The 18,831-nt window shown below is 47.0% G+C and overlaps 1 long non-coding RNA gene across 5 annotated transcripts in view; it reads right to left on the reverse strand.

Moving 5' to 3' along the window:
* Positions 1-10,163: 10,163 nt before the first annotated feature.
* LOC126068360 (uncharacterized) overlaps positions 10,164-18,831 on the reverse strand; it is a 51,378-nt gene continuing 42,710 nt past the window's right edge. For 4 of the 5 annotated variants that reach the window (XR_007515629.1, XR_007515633.1, XR_007515632.1 and 1 more), the window contains one exon: positions 14,693-17,174. This is a non-coding gene — a long non-coding RNA (uncharacterized LOC126068360). The other variant, XR_007515631.1, reaches the window with a different exon arrangement.

Genomic DNA, 18,831 nt, shown 5'->3' on the forward strand with positions numbered 1-18,831 from the left:
GCTCGAAGTTCTGCCCTTTGGGAGGATTTCCCTTCCCCACTGTCCTTCAGGGAGGTCCCAGCAAGGGGCTGTAGTGCTGCCACTCTCCATTTTCGAGTGGTACCTGCATATTACATAGAACCGTCTGTAAACAAGGCACAAGCTTTCTCATCTTCAGTCAATTCATAATAAGAAACTCCCAATGAGCCCACAGGTGCAGACTGGGAGATGAAAGGATGTGACAGGAATGGAGACCATGGGCATTTAGGCCATTTCCTCATGCAACTTACTTGGGTCTTCACATCCTGCTCAGGCCTGATCTTGTATATACCGCTTCCATTTAATGATGCAGTGCTGCTGTGCACGTCCAACTTTATGACTCTGTGGGTCAGCCAACATCCGGTTCATAATGGGCAGCTCAGGCCACATGGTGACTTGGTGGCCCAGGGTTAAGTGCTCAGTCTCTTCTAAGGCCCAGTAACAAGCCAAAAGCTGTTTCTCAAAAGGAGAGTAGTTATCTGTAGAGGATGGCAGGGCTTTGCCCCAAAATCCTACAGATCTGCACTGTGATTCACCGAGAGGGGCCCGCCTTCTAAACAAGGATGAACAAAAAGGCATTGGCCAGATTAATGGCTGCATACCAGGTACCAGGAGATGTGTCAATCTGCAGTTCACTCCTCCAAAGAAACTCCTCTTCCAACTGATTGGCTGTTCACATCAGATCACAAAATGGAGGCTGATTACATAATTTCTGCCAAACCCCTGAGAATCATGGCCCAACCAAATTGACACTTAACATCAACTGTTACAGTGGTGACGGAAATGTTCTGAAATAGATATTGATGATAGTTAAATAAGATTATAAAGTACATAAAGCCACTATGCTACACACTTTAAAACTATTAAAACAAATTTTATTCTATGAGAAATTTACCTGTTAAAATAGTATAAACTATAAAGTGATCTAGAAAAATACTATGACAAAACCAAAAAAATTCCCACTCAGGTGAGTTGAAGACAGGGTCTGGTTCTGGAGCTGACGTTCCGTAGCTGTGAATGACGGGTGGCTGTGGAGGAGGTGCGGCAAATGACTCAACCTCTGGTGACCCAGGCAGAGCTGGAGATGGAGGACCTGGTGCTCTATAGAGCTCTTATGTTCAGCAGGAGCAGGATCGCCATCAGCAGATGATCTGGGAGCCATTTCTGGAGGTGGCCCAGGATTGAAATTTATGCCTCCAGCTGGCTGTTCATGTGACGCTGGCAATGGAGCTGGTGACAGAATAGTTGGTGCACTATGGAGCTCCAGTGTTAGTGCAGGAGTAGGATCAACATCAGCCGGTGGTCCAGGAGCTGGTTCTGAAAATGACCCACGTGGTCCCTGACCTAGAAGCTCACAATCTGTAGGGGAGACACAAAGATGGATAAAAGAATGAAAACAAATACATGCAAAGAAAAGAGCATATTTCATAGAGAAAATAAAGCAGGGTGCTGTAAGATAAGGCTAGGGTGTGGTCCAAAAGCCTCACTAAGGTGACATTTATGTGTGACCAGAATGGCAGCAGGCACCAGCCCTGCACAAGTCTGGCGATACCGTGCCAGGGAGAAGACATAGCTGGTGCAGAGACGGGGAGGCGGACGTGAGTTTGTCCAGAGAAGGGGTTGACATGCAGCCACTATGGCTAGAGGGAGCTTAGGAGGAGAGCAGACAGGGAGGAGAACAGGTCGAGGACCCATGACCTGCTGGGCTGAAGGAGTTATCTCCTGCTCTGTGATAACAACACCCCCAGAACTAATGACTCACAACACAATACAGTACACAGTCTCTGTGGGCCAGGAATCCAGGCATGGCTTACCTCGTGACTGCCTCAAGTTCTCAGGAGCCTGTGGTTTTGGTCTCAAATGAGTCTTGACTGGGGAGGATCTGTACCTACTCACTTCCATGTTATGAGCAGGACTCTATGAGCTGTTGGTCTGGGGGGCCTCACTTCCTCCTCTCCGTCTGTTGATCAAGACTCTCCCTGAGGTCTTTGTCACATGAATCTCTCCATGGACAGGACATACATCACAACTGCTTCCAGGGGAAGAGAGAAATAAATGAGAGAGAGAGAGAGATGACTAAGAGAGAGAGAATAAAAGTGAGCCAAGAAACATTGCCCCAAATGGGGTCATTATAAGTTGAAATCAGCTCAGTGGCACTAACAACAACAACAACATTCATGAGAAGCGAGTCCCTGGGTCAAATCTGCACTGAGAGGAGGGGGTCATACAGGATGTGGAGACCAAGAGGTGGGATTGTTGGGAGCCATTGTGCAGGCTGCTCACCCCCTAGTCTGAGATGAGGCACTGGGTCAGATTCTATATAATGGAGGTTATTTGACGGTTTTATGCAGAGGGTGACAATATCTGATATTCATTTAATTCTAACCCACTCCTGGTGCAGACTAGAAATAGAGGCCAAGAGAGGAAGTGACTTTCCCAAGCTCACATCACTAGAACCCAGCCTTGTTTGAAGATGTACTCCATGCTGTTTCCCACCCCTGCTTGAAATTCTTCCATCTCTGAGTTCGTGCGTTAGCTACAGGGGCAGATTATCCAACAGGCAAGGTAAACATGGTGAACACCACATCTTTGATGTGGTAAAACCCACATGAAATTGTTCACTACAGATTAGTAAGTAAGTACAAGTAGACCTGTGCTTACCTTGCTTACAGGGTCATTTGCCCCCTGTCAGGAATTGTAAATTTGAAGAGGCTTCGATTCTGTAGGAAGGTGTTTTGGGGTTGGGAGAGATAGACGCCAGCCATACCTAGAAGCAGAGTACTAGATGTGGTGATAAAATGTGAAAATGTTCATTACAGATGATCTGGTAAGCAGGTAAGCTCTGCGCTTACCTTGCCTATTAGATAATCCACCCCTGATTAGCTACAGGTAATGCTAGCCCACGGGTTCTATAGGTTTTATCTCACATATACCTGCTGAGGTCCCTAGGAAGAAGATGCCAGAATGATCCCGATTGTGTGGGTAGGGGTACTGGGGAGGCTCTGAGAAGCACATAGACTTGTCCAAGGTCACGGATTGGATGAGAGGGATGAGCTTTGTCTGAACCCAGCTCTGTCTGCTCAAAGCTGGGGCCTTGGCTACACCCAGGCCTTCCTCAGGTTCTGGGGGTGGGGGGAGGGCTATGTTGGTGCCACTGTGTACAGTTATGAAGATGGCATGGGGAGAGGTGAGCGTTCAGCAGCCCAGAGAGGACTTTGGGTAGGTCTTATCTGACATCAGGCTCAAGTTAGGAGACCCAGGACATGACCTCACTTCCTTGACAGAGTACATGGAACTTGGAACCCTGGTATCCAGGCACCCACATTCTACACGCAGCCCCCTACCCCACTCACTTGAGTGGAGACACTCAAACCAGGAACATGTTTTCTTGTTGTCTCCCGTCTTCCCTTGTATCAAAGCTTGAGAGACCCAGGAGTTCGACACTTTCACCAAGGCTGAGACATGGTCTTGTCCCCCACCCACAAAAGTTCAGGCCATTTACCAAGAAGAATCCAAAGGTAACACAGGGTGGATCAGAGCTGCCAATCCAGGGCAAGCTACTACTGTGATCCCACATAGGCAGCCCCACACCCCTCCCCCAGGTCATACCATCCCCCAGACCATGCCAGCCCTTGTCCTCATGGGGTCCCTGGTAATGGGGCTGGGAGGAAATGTAGACAGAACTGATGAGGCAGAAAGTTGTTGGCTGAGGCAGGGTCCATTTGGGAGAGAAGTGGTGGGGGTCAGGGAAGGAGGAGCCATGTGACCTGGGGAGATTTGGGAGGGCAAGAGTGATAATGAGGATGATGAAAACGGTGCTGCTGCTTCAGGACTAGCGCACACTGAGGGCAACCCCAAGGTCCACCCCCACAGTCTCTCACCATACTGGGATCATGGGCCTGAGTCAGACTGTGGCTGGGCATAGTCCACCATGTTGGCTGCCTTGGGGAGGCTGGGGGCTGGGCTGGCAAACGTGGAGGCCTCTTTTACTTCCCTGTCCCGACACCACTGATGACACAGGACACTGGGATGTAAGTCTACCCAGGGGTTCCAGTTCAGACCAGGCCTTAGGGAGGGACTCTTGGGGTTACTGGCTAAGTCAGCACTCTCACCTGGGCCTTCTCAGAGATCCAGCTCACCCCGAGTGTGGCAGTCAACGTGCAGCCCTATCTGTTGGCATTGCCTGGACCCCTGCTGACCCTGTGCTAGCCCAGCTTCTGCCAGATCCTGCTGCAATCAGATCCTGATTTTTCTGTCCATGGACTTGGTCAGGGCTGGACGGTGCACCCCACAGGCCGACTCGCCCAGCATGAGAGAATATGGAGTTCCCAGCAGGCACAAGGGATTGAAGGGCAGAGAGAGAAGGAGGTGGCTCAGAGGGGCTCCTGATGCCTCCCTGGCTGTTGCTGGCACTGTCTCTGCAGAACTCCCCACAGGATATCCCCAAGGAAAAGGAGAATGGCATCGTCTACATGGTCTACCCCAAGAAAGGGGCCAGGAAGAGCTGGCACAGGTTCTGGGTGAGTGTCGGGGAGGGGAGTGGCATCCCCACATAGGGACCCGAGATGACCAGAGGGGTGCCAGGGCCCAGATACCACCCTGTACACCTCAGGTCCTTCACAGGACTTTCCCTCTTGAGGGTCCTCAGTCCCCTCCCAAAGGAATATACCTCCCCCCCACCCCACTGCCTTCCCTACAAAGTCACTCTTCCTATATTTGTAGGAATATCAGAAACGAGATTTTTATACTGTCGTCACTTCACATCAGCCCATGCATCTTTTGCGTGTTGCTGCTGTTTTAGTGTTTAACTTCCAACACCAGGGTTCCGGCCAGCAGTCGGCTGGCCTGTCCTTCCACATCTTCTCCCAGCCTCACATATCGTCACACTTAGCAGGCTTCTTTTACCCTAAAGTGCAGGGCTCAGGCTCTGACACACCTTTCTGTACAACCTGCAATCTAAGGGAATACAACACGTGACCCCTTCAGGGATCACATCTGGAGCACCATGCCCAAATTCTCTTGGCTCAGCTGGATCAAATGAAAGTCACTGAGACAGAGCCATAGGGTGAGGAGGACTGGGCATGCCTGCATGGGAGCTTGTGAGGGGGACATGGGAAGACCCCCAGGGGCTGGGGTTGACCTACAGCACAGAGTAACCTCAGACCCTCCTCTGGTGGATCACAGTCTGGGAAGACTTCCTGGAGCTGAAATCTTGGGAATGGGCTTGTCTTGATGGCAGTGAGATGTTTTCCATCATTGGAAAGGCACAAGGAAAGGCAGTCATATTGATGAACATTTCTCCTCTTGCAGCTCCAGGGCCAAGGCCAGCACTAGTTGTAAAAGTAGCTCAAGATCTATCTTTGCCCCAAGAACCACCTCCTGAACTATGTCCTGGGGTATATTCTGCTCCTGTACTGGCACCGGAGCTCCATAGCGCACCACCTATTACATTGCCAGCTCCAGCACTGGCACGAGATGGAGAACCGGCTGGAGGGGTAGATTCCCATCCAGGGTCGCTTCCAGAACTGGCTCCTGGGCCACTGGCTGATGTCAGTCCTGCTCCTGCTGTAACACCGGAGCTCCATATCAAACCAGCTATTTCATCACCAGAGCCTACACTGGCACCAGATGAAGAGCCAGCTGGAGGGTCAGAGTCTTATCCTGGGCCACCTTCAGAGCCAGCTCCTGGACCACTGGCTACTGTCAGTCCTGGTCCTGCTCCAACACCAGAGCTCGATGTAGCCAGGCCCTCCTCCAGCTCCATCACCAGCATCCGATGGACAACTGGATGGAGAGGTGGCTTCCCATCCTGGGCTTCTTCCAGGACCAGAACCTAGACCACCAGCTGATGTCAATCCTGCTCCTGTTCCAACACAGGAGCTCCGTAGAGCACCAGCTCTTCCATGACCAGCTTCAGCTGTGGCAGCAGAGGGATAAAACGAGGGAGGTTCGGATTCTTAACCTGGACCACCTCCAGAGCGAGACACTGGACAACCTGGTGATGGAGATCCTGGTCCTGAACCAACACCGAAGCTCAATAGAGCATCAACAGCTCCAGCACTGCCAAGAGATGGAGAGCTGGATTTTTACACTTGGCGACTTCCAGAACAGACTCCAGGACAAACTCCTGAGTCGTATTCTGTCCTTGCAGCAACGTTGGAGCCGGGTACAACAACAGGTCCTCCATCACCAAGTTGAGCAGACAGGGAGCTTGCTGGAAGATTGGATTCTCTTCCTCGGCCAACACCATAATGGGCTCCTGGACCACCTGGTGGAGTTGATCATGCTCCTGGACTAACACTGGACCTCCATGGAGCACCATCACCAGCTGCATCACTGGTACCAGATGGACAGCTGGCTGGAAGGTCTGATTCTTACCCTGGGCTACATCCAGAACTGCCTTCTGGACCACTGGCTGATGTCAATCCTACCTCTGCTGCTACACCAACACCAGAGCTCGCTGTAGCCCACCGCCCTCCATCTCCATCTCTGGCCTGGGCACCAGGAGAACAGCAGGCTGGATGAGCTGGATACCAACCCTCCACAGCCTCCTGAAAAGGTTCCTCCATCACCTGCTGATGTTGATCCCGCTCCTGCACCAATACCAGAGCTCCTTAGAGCACCAGTTATTCCACAATCAGCTCCGGCAGTGATACTAGACATAGAGCCAACTGGAGCATCGGATTCCTATCCTGAGTCACCTTCAGAAGCGGCTTCCATAGCACCGGCTGATGTCCATTCTGATCCTGCACCAACACTGGAACTTGTTGAAGCCACAGGTCTTCCTTCTCCAGCTTCATCACCGACACCAGATGAAGGGCCAGCTGGAGGGGTGGATTTCCATCCTGGGCCACTTCCAACTGGCTCCCAGACGAACAGCTGATTTGATCCAGCTCCTGTTCCAACACTGGAGCCCCCTACACCATTAAGTCCTCCATCTCCAGCACCGTCTGGGGCACCAGAGGCTGAGCTAGTTGCCACACCTCCTCCACAGCAGCTCCTTATTGACAGCCAGGGAACATCTGCTCCAGAAGCAGACCCTTACTTCTCCTCACCTGAGTGGGTAGTTTTTGGGTTTTGTTGCAGTATTTTTCCAGCTCAATTTATTCTGTATAGTTTATAGTATTTTAACTGGTAGATTGCTCATTAAATAAAGTTTTGTTTTAATAGCTTTCAAGTGTGTAATATAGTGGCTTTATGTACTTCCACAATCCTATTCACCATCACTGGTATCTACTTCAGAACATTTTCATCACCACTGTGATGATTAATGTTATGTGTCAACTTGGGTAGGCCACGATTCTCAGGGGTCTGGCTGAGATTATGTAATCATACTCCATTTTAAGATCTGATGTGAGCAGCCAATCAGTTAGAAGAGGCGTTTCCTTGGGAACGTGGCCTGCAAATTAATACATTTCCTGGGGTATGCAGCCGTTAATCTGGCCAATGCGTTTTTCTCCATCCTTGTTTTGAAGGACCACCAGAAGCAGTTTGCCTTCAGATGGCAAGGCCAGCAATAACCCTTCACTGTCTTATCTCAGAGGTATATCAACTCTCCAGCCCTGTATCATAATTTAATCAACATGGACCTTAATCGCCCTTCCTTTCCACAATACATCACACTGGTGCATTACATTGATGACATTATGTTGATTGGACTTAGTAAGCAAGAAGTATCAATGACTCTAGAGTTATTGGTAGAACATTTGTGTGCTAGAGAGTGGGAATTATTCTGAAAAAATTGAGATGTCTTCCACCTCAGTGAACTTTCTATGGCTCCATTGGTGTGGGCATGTCAAGATGTTCCTTGTTAAGTGAAGGATAAGTTGATATATCTGGCCTCTCCTACAACAAAAAAGGAGGCACAGCCCCTGCTGGACATCTTTGTATTTTGGAAGGAACATACTCCTCATTTGGGTATGCTTCTCCAGCCTATTTATCAAGTGACTTGAAAAATTGCTAGTTTTGAGTGGGGCCCAGAACAAGAGAAGGCCTTGAAACAGCTTCAGACTGACGTGCAAGCTGTTCTGCCACTTGAGCCATATGATCCATCTGATCCAGTGTTATTTGGGGTCTTTGGCAGGCTCCTATTGATGAATCACAGTGCAGATCCTTAGGATTTTGGAGCAAAACCCTGCCATCCTCCACAGATAACTACTCTCCTTTTGTGAAACGGCTTTTGTCTTGTTACTGGGTCTTAGTGGAAACTGAACTCTTAAATTTGTGCCACCAAATCACCATGTGGCCTGAGGCGTCCATCATGAATTGGGTGTTGCCTGACCCATAGAGCCATAAAGTTGGATGTGCACAGCAGCACTCCATCGTTAAATGGAAGAGGTATGTACTATACAGGGCCTGAGCATGACCTGAACACTCAAGTAATTTGCATGAGGAAATAGCCTAAATATTCATGGTCCCTACTCCTGTCACATTACCTGCCCTCTCCCAGTTTGCACCTATGGCCTCACTGGGAGTGCCTCATGATCAGTTGCCTGAGGAAGAGAAATCGATGGTTCTGCCTGATATGCAGGCACCACTTGAATGTGCACAGTGACAGTGCTGCAGTCTATTTCTTGGACTTCCCTGAAGGACAATGGTGAAGGGATATCTTCCCAATGGCAGAACTTCAAGCAGTGCACCTGGTTGTTCACTTTGCTTGGAAGGAGAAATGGCCAGATATGCAATTGTACAGTGATTCATGGGCTGTGGTCAATGGTTTGGCTAGCTAGGCAGGGACTTGGAAGGAACGTGATTGGGGAATTGGAACCAAGGAGGTATGGGGAAGTGGTATGTGATACAAATGGGCCAAAGAACTCACATTAATGAGTGGTGACTCCTTGTCTTTTACCAGGGATCCCTCTTTCTGCATTGGGGTTTTAGGGCAGACAAAAACCATTATTGCCCTAAGCACCACTGTGGATTGAAATTATCATTGTTGGGTGTTTCATCCTGTGATCCGCTGAACTGGAATAATGAGGACAGGCATAGTAATATGCATAGGGCCTTTCCCACTTATTAGCTGTAAGATCTTCAGCAAATGACTGCCCCTCTCTGACCCTCGGTCTCCTCAGCTTTACAATGGGAGTAATATTGTCTTCCTCACAGCACTATTGTTGAGGATTACATTGAAATATTTGTGAAGCACCCAGAATGATGCCTGGCACATAATAGGCAATCAATGAAAGGGAGTGAAAGCAAGAGATACAGGAAAGGTGGCCTGTATGCAGGTTCAATCTGCAAGTGCACAGTAAAGTTGAGGGAGGGATTTCTTGTCACCCAGGGCATCAGACTCCTTCCTATATAGTTGTCAGTTAGGTCCTTCCTGCCCAGGTCCCCCAACTTCAATGCCTGAAGAGGTTCATTTACTAGAGACTTTTTTAGGACAAATACAGGTTTGACAAGGAAAGTTTGAACCCATACAATGAAGTGGGAGCTATGCACAGTTTCTTGTGGTTAACAAAATTGTGTAGTGGGTAGACCAGCAGTAGTTTTTCCCTCTTCTTCAAGAAATGAAGCTGTCAAGTCATATTTGAGCAGATCTCGAGATCAACTTTGGCTATGCAGGTGTAGGCTAAGTGCTTTTATGCCATGAGTAAGACATTTGTATTTGACTAGGAAAGTGGCTCCTTTTGTAGCATGCAGAAGTCTAAGGAAGATTCGCACAAGTTACACAAGAAGCTCAGGGGTCTCCTGGGAGAGAAGGAATTGAATGTATCTTATCACAACCAACCATGGCCAGCATCAGCACCAACCATCACTACTACCACCACGACCATAACCATCACCATCTCCACCAGACAACCCACCACCACCACTTCTACTATCACTGTCACCACCAACACCACCATCAATACTACCATTTCCACCACCACCATCACATGACCAACCATAATCCTCACCATAACCACCATCACCACTTCCATCATACAACCCACCAGCATCACAGCACCTACTGTCACCACCATCATGCTACCCACCACCATCATCAGCACCTCCATTGCACAACTCATTGCCACCATCATTACCAGTACCACCATCACCACCACTCTTACCATCAATTTTACCACCATCATCAGTGAGCCCCCCACCACCAGAACCACCCCCATTACTCTCAATATCAACATCATTAGCATCACCACCTCCATTACAAAACCTGTCACTGCTACCATTACCACCCTTACTTTCACCATTGTTCCTTCCCCTACAATTCAGATCTCTAAGTTTGGAGAAATGAATTTTGGCCTAGGCCTATTGGCCCAAGACCCTAATATAAAGTTCTAAGACAGAGAGAACACATGGACTTTCCTTGGCCCTAAAAGGGGAGAGAGAAAGGGGAGTGATAGTTTTCTTTTTATTTTTGAGGCTATGGATCTTGAGATCTACTTGCACCCTGATGTATATGTGGGAAAAATAACATACAACTGGTCTGGGGGAACTCAGACCCTCTAAGTCTGAGAAAACAGAGCGTTACCCTTTCTTAAAAGAAAGCTGGGTCCATTAATCTTAATTCTACCAGCACATTAAGCAAAAAGACTCCCAAAACTACCCCAAATTCACCGTCATGGGACAGTCTATCACCCAAGGAAACAGTGGGGATGAGATAATCAAGTGGGCAAATAGCCCCTGGTGAGGGTGAGCCTTGAAGGTGATTAGACACAAATGTTGGACTTTCAGATATTCCCAGAAAGTGGACAAGGCTTAAGGGTTTCTCTTTAGGGCCTGACAAAGACATATTAATCCTACCTCAGACAATAAAAAGAGGGCAAGAGTGAGTCAGGAAGTAAAAAATACAAGTCAGAGATAATTTCCATACTATGTGGTCCTGGCATTAATCTCCAATCCGTACTAACGAAGAATCAAAGGACTCCTCATCTGGGTGTGGCAAGGACTTCTCTGTCCTGGACCAATCTTTTCTTCTATCACCAGGCTCTGCAGTCCTCACTGGTCCTCCTTTGTGTGCCACACTGTTCCACAACAAGCTTTCAGGGATTAGGAAAGGGGCTTTCTTAAGTAAAAGTTCTTCGTCTGTTTTGGCTTTTACACACAGATTGCAGAGGATTCTCATTCTTTTCCAGCCTAAAGGTACAGAGCTTTATTGGCTGTATTCCTATAGCTTTAGGGTCCCTGGGTGGCTGTAGAAACAACATGTGGATGGTGAGTGACCTTCTCTAACCTCCCAAGGGGGAAAGAGAACCAAGACCAATGGCCCAAGCCTGGCTCCCATGAGGTGGAGGCCAAACACGCCTCCTCTCTGCACCGTCTTCACCAATTCTGACACCAACTGTCCCTCGCACAGCACTCTCTACTTCTCTGCTGGGTTTGATAATTCATTGCTGTGGCCACACAGAACTCACAGCCCATACTCGTGATTATGGGGTTTATTAGGGAAGTAACAGGTTACAATTCAGCCCCAGGAACACTCGAGGATACAGTCCTTCCATAGGCCAGTCTCCTCCCAGCCATGCTCACAGGCATACTTCTTCCTGCCCCAGGCCTCTGCCCAAAAGCACCCTCTATCTGGTGGATTCGAACTGCCGATCTTTTGGTGAGCAGCCGTAGCACTTAACCACTACGCCACCAGGGTTTCCAGAGCATAGGACATGTGAGGTTAAATGACAAATAAGTAGCACATATCCAAGAAGTATGATAGCCATTCAGAGGAGCCATTCAGAAGAGAAGAGAGGCTTTGATAAGTGCCCACAATTGTAAAAGACAATAGCAGGATCGAGGAAGTAAGAGAAAGCAGGGTCACCGCAGCCAGGGAAGCAAAGAGATTGAATAGGGAGAGGTTAAGCAGTGGTGAAAGGAAGCAGGGAAGCCAGGGAGAAGTTTGAAGAGAAAGTCTATTGAGATTGGGGAGCAGGAAGTTGTTGGTGAGCTTGGAGATGGGAGACTGTAACTGGATGATGGAGAGAAGGATGAGTTACAGGTACAGGGATGCAGCAGATGCTCTCAATGTTCACCCACATCCCTTGGACTTCCTGTGGGTTCTGGCTGAGGTTCAACTGGGAGTCTGCATCTCTTTGCTTAAGATATTTATTTATTTATTGACCCCAAACTACTGGCCACTCTGCCATGAGGCAGGTCAGAAGTGCTGGGGAATTAGGAGCCCTAGGAGTAGCCTTGTGACTCTCAGGAATTGCTGTATAAATACCCCAGCTCCCTTGCCTTGCCCTTGCTTTGGGGTGGCACAGTCCTGAGGCATGCATTTTGTACCATTTCCCAGAGTTTTCCTCCAACATTAAGCTCCAGGAGCCCACTGTTGTAGCTGGCTTAATGCTCTTGTTGTTGAGTGCCATCGAGTCAATTTCCACTCATAGCGATACCATGTGACAGAGTAGAACTGCCCCGACAGAATTTTCTAGGTTGTAATCATTATGAAAGCAGATCGCCAGGTCTTCTCTTCTGCGGAGCCACTGGGTTGGTTTGAACTGCCTACCTTTCGGTTAGCAGCCAATTGCTTGACTGTCGTGCCATCGGGGCTCCTTATGAGTATTCTAGGAGTGTCTTAATAGCACAATCTTTATTAGCTGCCTTCCCTTTCTTGTCTCACTTCCCCACTCTTCTACCAGCGTGTTTCCTATGCTTCCCAAATAAACTGCATGTGCTTGAATCCTTGTCTCGGACTCCTGCTCTGAGGGAACTCAAACTAAGACAGATGATCATGTAATTTATGGTTCAAACTAGGACACCTGTGAGAGTGAAAGGGAGAGGGGATGCTGTTAATAATTATGGCAGAACAGCTAGTGCAAAGCAGGATTTGAATTCCCGGGGAAATGCCTCTCCATTAGGTGGGACTAGAGGGGAGAGAAGTGAAATTCAAATACCAATTCCCTATAACAACAGAGAGTAAATATGTGAAGAGTCTAAAGATGCCTTTTATTTAGTGAACATTTGTGTCCTATGCCCCAGTATCTGAGGGCTCTGGAAAGGAATATGTCCGCTCAAGAGAAGGCAAATATCTCAGGAGAAGAATGGACCATAAGAAGTAAGTCCGCCAATGTTAGGAGCCCTAATACAGGCATGAACAGAATACAAAACATCACTAAAAATGACAAAGAGAAACCAGATAACTGGGAGCTCCTAAAAATCAAACACCTACGCTCATCTAAAGACTTCACCAAAAGAGTAAAAAGACCACCTACAGTCTGGGAAAAAAATTTCAGCTATGACAACTCTGACCAGCACCTGATCTCTAAAATCTATATGATTCTGTTAAAACTCAAGCACAAAAAGACAAACAACCCAATTAAAAATTGGGCAAAGGATATGAACATGCACTTTACTAAAAAAAATATTCAGGCGGCTAACAGATACATGAGAAAATGCTCTCGATCAACAGCCATTAGAGAAATGCAACAATGGGATGCCATCTCACTCCAAGAAGGCTGGCATTAATCCAAAAAACACAAAATAATAAATGTTGGAGAGGCTGTAGAGAGATCGAAACACTTACACAGTGCTGGTGGGAATGTAATATGGTACAACCACTTTGGAAATCGATCTGGCATTTCTTTAAAAAGCTAGAAATAGAACTACCATACAATCCAGAAATCTCACTCCTTGGAATATATCCTAGAGAAATAAGAGCCTTTACACGAACAGATACATGCACACCCATGTTTATTGCAGCACTTTTACAATAGCAAAAAGCTGGAAGCAACCAAGGTATCCATGACCGGATGAATGGATAAATAAATTATGGTATATTCACACAATGGAATGCTACAAATTGATACAGAACAATGATGAATCTGTGAAACATTTCGTAACATAGAGGAACCTGGAAGGCATTATGCTGAGTGAAATTAGTCACAGGCAAAAGGACAAATATTGTCTAAGACCACTATTATAAGATCTTGAGAAATAGTTTAAACTGAGAAGAACACATTCTTTTGTGGTTATGAGGGGGGGCGGGAGGGAGGGTAAGACAGTGTTATTTACTGATTAGATAGTAGATAAGAGCTACTTTAGGTGAAGGGAAGGACAACACTCAATACAGGGGAGGTCAGCACTACCGGACTGGACCAAAAGCAAAGAAGTCTCCTGAATAAACTGAATGCTTTGAAGGTCAGCGGAGCAGGGCCGGGGGTTTGGGGACTATGGCTTTGGGGGACATATAAGTCAATTGGCAAAATAAATTCTATTAAGAAAACATTCTGCATTCCACTTTGAAGTGTGGCGTCTGGGGTCTTAAACGCTAGCAAGCAGCCATCTAAAAAAAAGATGCATCAATTGGTCTCAACCCACCTGGATCAAAGGAGAATGAAGAACACCAAGGTCACAAGGTAATTACGAGCCAAAGAGACAGAAAGGGCCACATGAACTAGAGACTACATCATCCTGAGACCAGAAGAACTAGATGGTGCCCTGCCACAGCCGATGACTGCCCTGACAGGGAACACAACAGAGAACCCCTGAGGGAGCAGGAGAAAAGTGGGATGCAGACCCCTAATTCTCATAAAAAGACCAGACTTAATGGTCTAAGACTAGAAGAAACCTGGCTGTCATGGTCCCCAAACCTTCTGTTGGCCCAGGACAGGAAACATTTCTGAAGCCATCTCAGCAGACATGGATTGGACTGGACGATGGGTTGGAGAGAGATGCTGATGAGAAGTGTGCTACTTGCTTCAGGTGGACACTGGAGACTATGTTGGCATCTCTGGTCTGGAGAGGAGATGGGAGGGTAGAGGGGGTTAGAAACTGGCAAAACAATCACAAAAGGAGAGACTGGAAGGAGGGAGCGGGCTAACTCATTGAGGGGAGAGGAAGTGGGAGTGTGTAGTAAGCTGTATATAAGTTTATGTGTGAGAGACTGACCGGATTTTTAAACTTTCACTTAAAGCAAAATAAAAATTATTAAAAAAAAAAAAAAAAGTCCGCTAACAGACCCCAGGAAAACAAGGCTGTGCGTTTCTAAACTCCCTGTGATTCTACCAGGGCTCCAAGCCATCCTGTCAGCCTTAGTCAATAAGACATTCACCCAAGGCATCACTGGGCACCTCCTTCCTCCTTCCTCTCGTTTTCCGTTAGTGATATGAGTGCAGTCCTCTCTGTAGCTGCTCAAACAGACCAGCCTCTCTTGGTCTCACATTCATGGCCTCTTTGTTGGTCCCAGCAGCCCCCAGGGTATTGTCTGGAAATGGATGCTTTAATACCCAAGACCTTTGTACTTCTTCCCTCCAAAAGGGATTTTTCCCCCCTCCAAGAAAACATTTCAAGAAAACAATTCCATTTTCTTGTGTGGCTGAAGACATGCTGCTGCTGCTGCTGCTGAGGGGAAGAGCTCTCTGGATGTGATGGTGCTGAGAAGGACAAGAAGCTAACATTGTTTTTCCTTCCCTATGCGCACACTGAAAACCCTGGTGGCACAGTGGAGAAGAGCTTCATGCTGCTAACCAGAAGGTTGGTAGTTCGAACCTACCAGGTGCTCCTTGGAAACTCTGTGGGGAGCTCTACTCTGTCTTATAGGGTCGCTATGAGTTGCAATCGACTCAAGGGCAACGAGTTTAGTTTTTATGCACATCTAGAGTCCCTGGTGGGGCAAATGGATAATGTGCTGGGCTACTACCCAAAAGGTTGAAGGTTGGAGTCTACCCTGAGGCACCTCAGAAAAAGGCCTGGTGATCTAGTTCTAAAAAGTCAGCCTTTGAAGAATCCATGGAGCATAATTCTACCCAGACACACATGGGGTCACCATGAGTCTAAATCAAACTGGTAGCAACTGGTTTATGCACATGCTCATCCCATCCCTGGAGCCACGGTAGCTCAGTGGTTAAGAGCTACAGCTTTTAACCAGAAGGTCGGCAGTTTGAATCCACCAGGCACTCCTTGGAAACCCTATGGGGTAGCTCTACTCTGTCCTATACGGTTGCTATGAGTTGGAATTGACTCAATGCCAACAGGTTTGTCTTTTTTTGTTTTTAATCCCATCCCTGGATTCGAGATAGGAGTGTCCATGTGATGTCAATGGTGCGACCTGAGGTCTTTGGCAGAGAAGGGGCCTCTGCTCTCCAGCAACCAATGTTGAACTGGGTTGTAATGCTACCTGTTTCTAATGGCTCCCAGGACCCCATTCCTGAGAGATGTTTCCCATCCCTTGGCCTCCCTGCTCTTGACAATCTGACTTGCCATTGTCCCTGTCCCCTTGAGTTTGGAATTGATATATAAACAGATAGGTTGGTATTGCTGTGCTAAGCACCTCATAGTATTAAATCATTTAATCCTCACAAACACTCTATGAATTAGATCCTGTTGTTAATTCTGTTGAGTTCCTGGCAGTTCCCTGTCCATATACTGCTGCAGACAGTTTGGAATTCTCTCCAGCAAAATTTTATTTGCATGTGATATTAATGATTAAAAAGAAAAAAAAAAAAAAACCCGCTGCCATCGAGTCAACTCTGACTCATAGCGACTCTACAAGACATTAGTGGTTGGTGTATAAATTGGCATCATAGTCATATGAACTGGTCTTCCTTGTAAGAGTATGGATATTATCCTATCACTGACAGCACTGTACTTCAGGACAGACCTTGAAATGTTCTTTTTGGCAATGAATGTGACACCACTCCTCTTCAGTCTGTCATTTCCAGCAGAGTAGGCCATATGATTGTCTGATTCAAAATGACCAATTCCAGTCCATCTCTAGCTCACTAATGCCTAGAATATCAGTCTTTACGTGTTCTATCTCATTGTTGAAGACTTCCAGTTTTCCTAAATTTATACTATGTACTTTCCACATTCTGATTATTAATGGATATTTACAGCAGTTTCTTCTCATTTTGAGTCTTGCCACATCAGCGATGAAGATCCTGAAAGCTTGACTCCATCCGAGTCATTAAGGTCTACTCTGCTTTACGGAGGCAGCTCTGCCCCAGTTGTCTTTTGAGTGCCTTCCAAAATGAGGGGCTTGTCTTCTAGCACTGTATCAGACAAATGTTTCGCTGCTATTCACAAGGTTTTCATTGGCCAGTTTTTTTTAGAAGTCATCATGTCCTTCTTAACAGTCTATCTTAGTCTGGAAGCTCCGCTGAAACCTGTCCACCATGGGTGTCCCTGCTGGTATTCGAAATACTGGTGGTAGCATAGCTTCCAGCATCACAGCGACATGAAAACCACCACAGTACAAGCTGGCAAACAAGTGGTAGGACAACTGCCTAGATGAAAACAAAAAAAATTTTAAATATCACTGTGCTTATTTGAAAAGTTTTGTATAAAATACGGCAATGGCCTACATGACTGCTCAACTTCCCTTCTAAAAAGGGCCTAGAATAATTCTTTAAAGTTTTGGCCCCTAATTCTTCTAAATGTGTGGTGTTCACTTGATCCTGTTCGTCTGCCCCCCTCTGGTGGCCATTATACAAATAACAGGTCGAAAAGCAATTCCTAGGGCAACGGCTGCTCTTTCTTTCATCAGTATTTCATTCATTCCTATGAACATCACCTACTATACGCCAGACCTTACTCTAGATGCTAGATATAAGAAACTAACAAGATAGAACACTGCAGTCAAGGGTCGTAGACAAACAAGTGAATAGATAATTACAAATTAGTAAAACAAGGGTCATGGAGAAGCATACAGAGAATGCTGGGACTGTACAAAGGATACTTGGGCTGGCCTTGTTGGCATTGGGTTAAGGCGAATGAGGGGAAGTGGAGAAGGTGGGGATTGAGAAGGGCAGATAAAACCTAAATTCAAGTAGGAGTAGGAGATAAGTCACTGGGAATTCAGGGAGTTGCCAGGATGCTCAGTCAATATGACAGAAGTCAGAACACAGGTTTTAAGGGAAGAGAGCAACAGGTGGGGTCAAAGAGATTGGTTGGGGCCAGATCACAAAAGGCTTTTTATGTCACACTAGAGTTTTTTTTAGAGTTTGAGCTTATTTCTCCTAGGCTAGTGGTCCCCAAATTGTTTTGATCATGTTCCTCATCAATAAAAATAGTTGTGTATATACCTCCAATTTATGAATATTTATTCATTTATACATGTTATACCTAGGCAGTGTAGTGTAATGGTTAAGAGCTTGGGCTCTGGAGTCAGATGGACTATATTCCAAATCCTGGCTTTGCTACTTTTTAGGGACGTGACCCTGAGCAAACAAATTCTCTGTACCTCACCTTCCTCATCTGTAAACCGTAAGTTTTATGTTAACTTGCTGTCAAGTCGATTCCGACGCCTAGCGACCGTATAGGACAGAGTATGACTGCCCCATAGGGTTTCCAAAGAGTGGTTTGTTGATTCCAACTGCCGATCTTTCGGTTGGCAGCGGAGCTCTCAGCTATTGCGCCACCCGGACTCTGAATATTATTGTATATATCCACTACTGAGTGCCATTATAAAGGGGGGGGGTGGAATTTACACCTTGTAGGGGCTCCACCGGAAACCCTGGTGGTGTAGCGGTTAAGTGCTACAGCTGCTAACCACAGGGTCGGCAGTTCGGATCCACCAGGCACTCCTTGGAAACTCTATGGGGCAGTTCTACTCTGTCCTGTAGGGTCGCTATGAGTCAGAATAGACTCGACGGCACTGGGTTTGGTTTTTGGGTAGGGGCTGCACCAAAATCTGTCTTAACAGAAACTCACTTCAAAATGTTAAGAATTATTTTCATCCTCAAAACTTGTAACTCAAAGAGCAGACTGCCTCTAACCCCTCACCTACCTGACAATAAATAGCCTTGGCCTCTCCTGATTGTACTTACACCAAACTCAACGGTGCAGGTAATTCCTGCATTTAGCTCAAAGCAGTGACATGGATCCTGGGGTGGGGCCTGAGAACCTTCTTTTATAACACGCTTCCAAGTAGTGCTGATGCTG

The sequence above is a fragment of the Elephas maximus genome, chromosome 27 (assembly GCF_024166365.1).
Source record: "Elephas maximus indicus isolate mEleMax1 chromosome 27, mEleMax1 primary haplotype, whole genome shotgun sequence".
NCBI lineage: Eukaryota > Metazoa > Chordata > Mammalia > Proboscidea > Elephantidae > Elephas > Elephas maximus.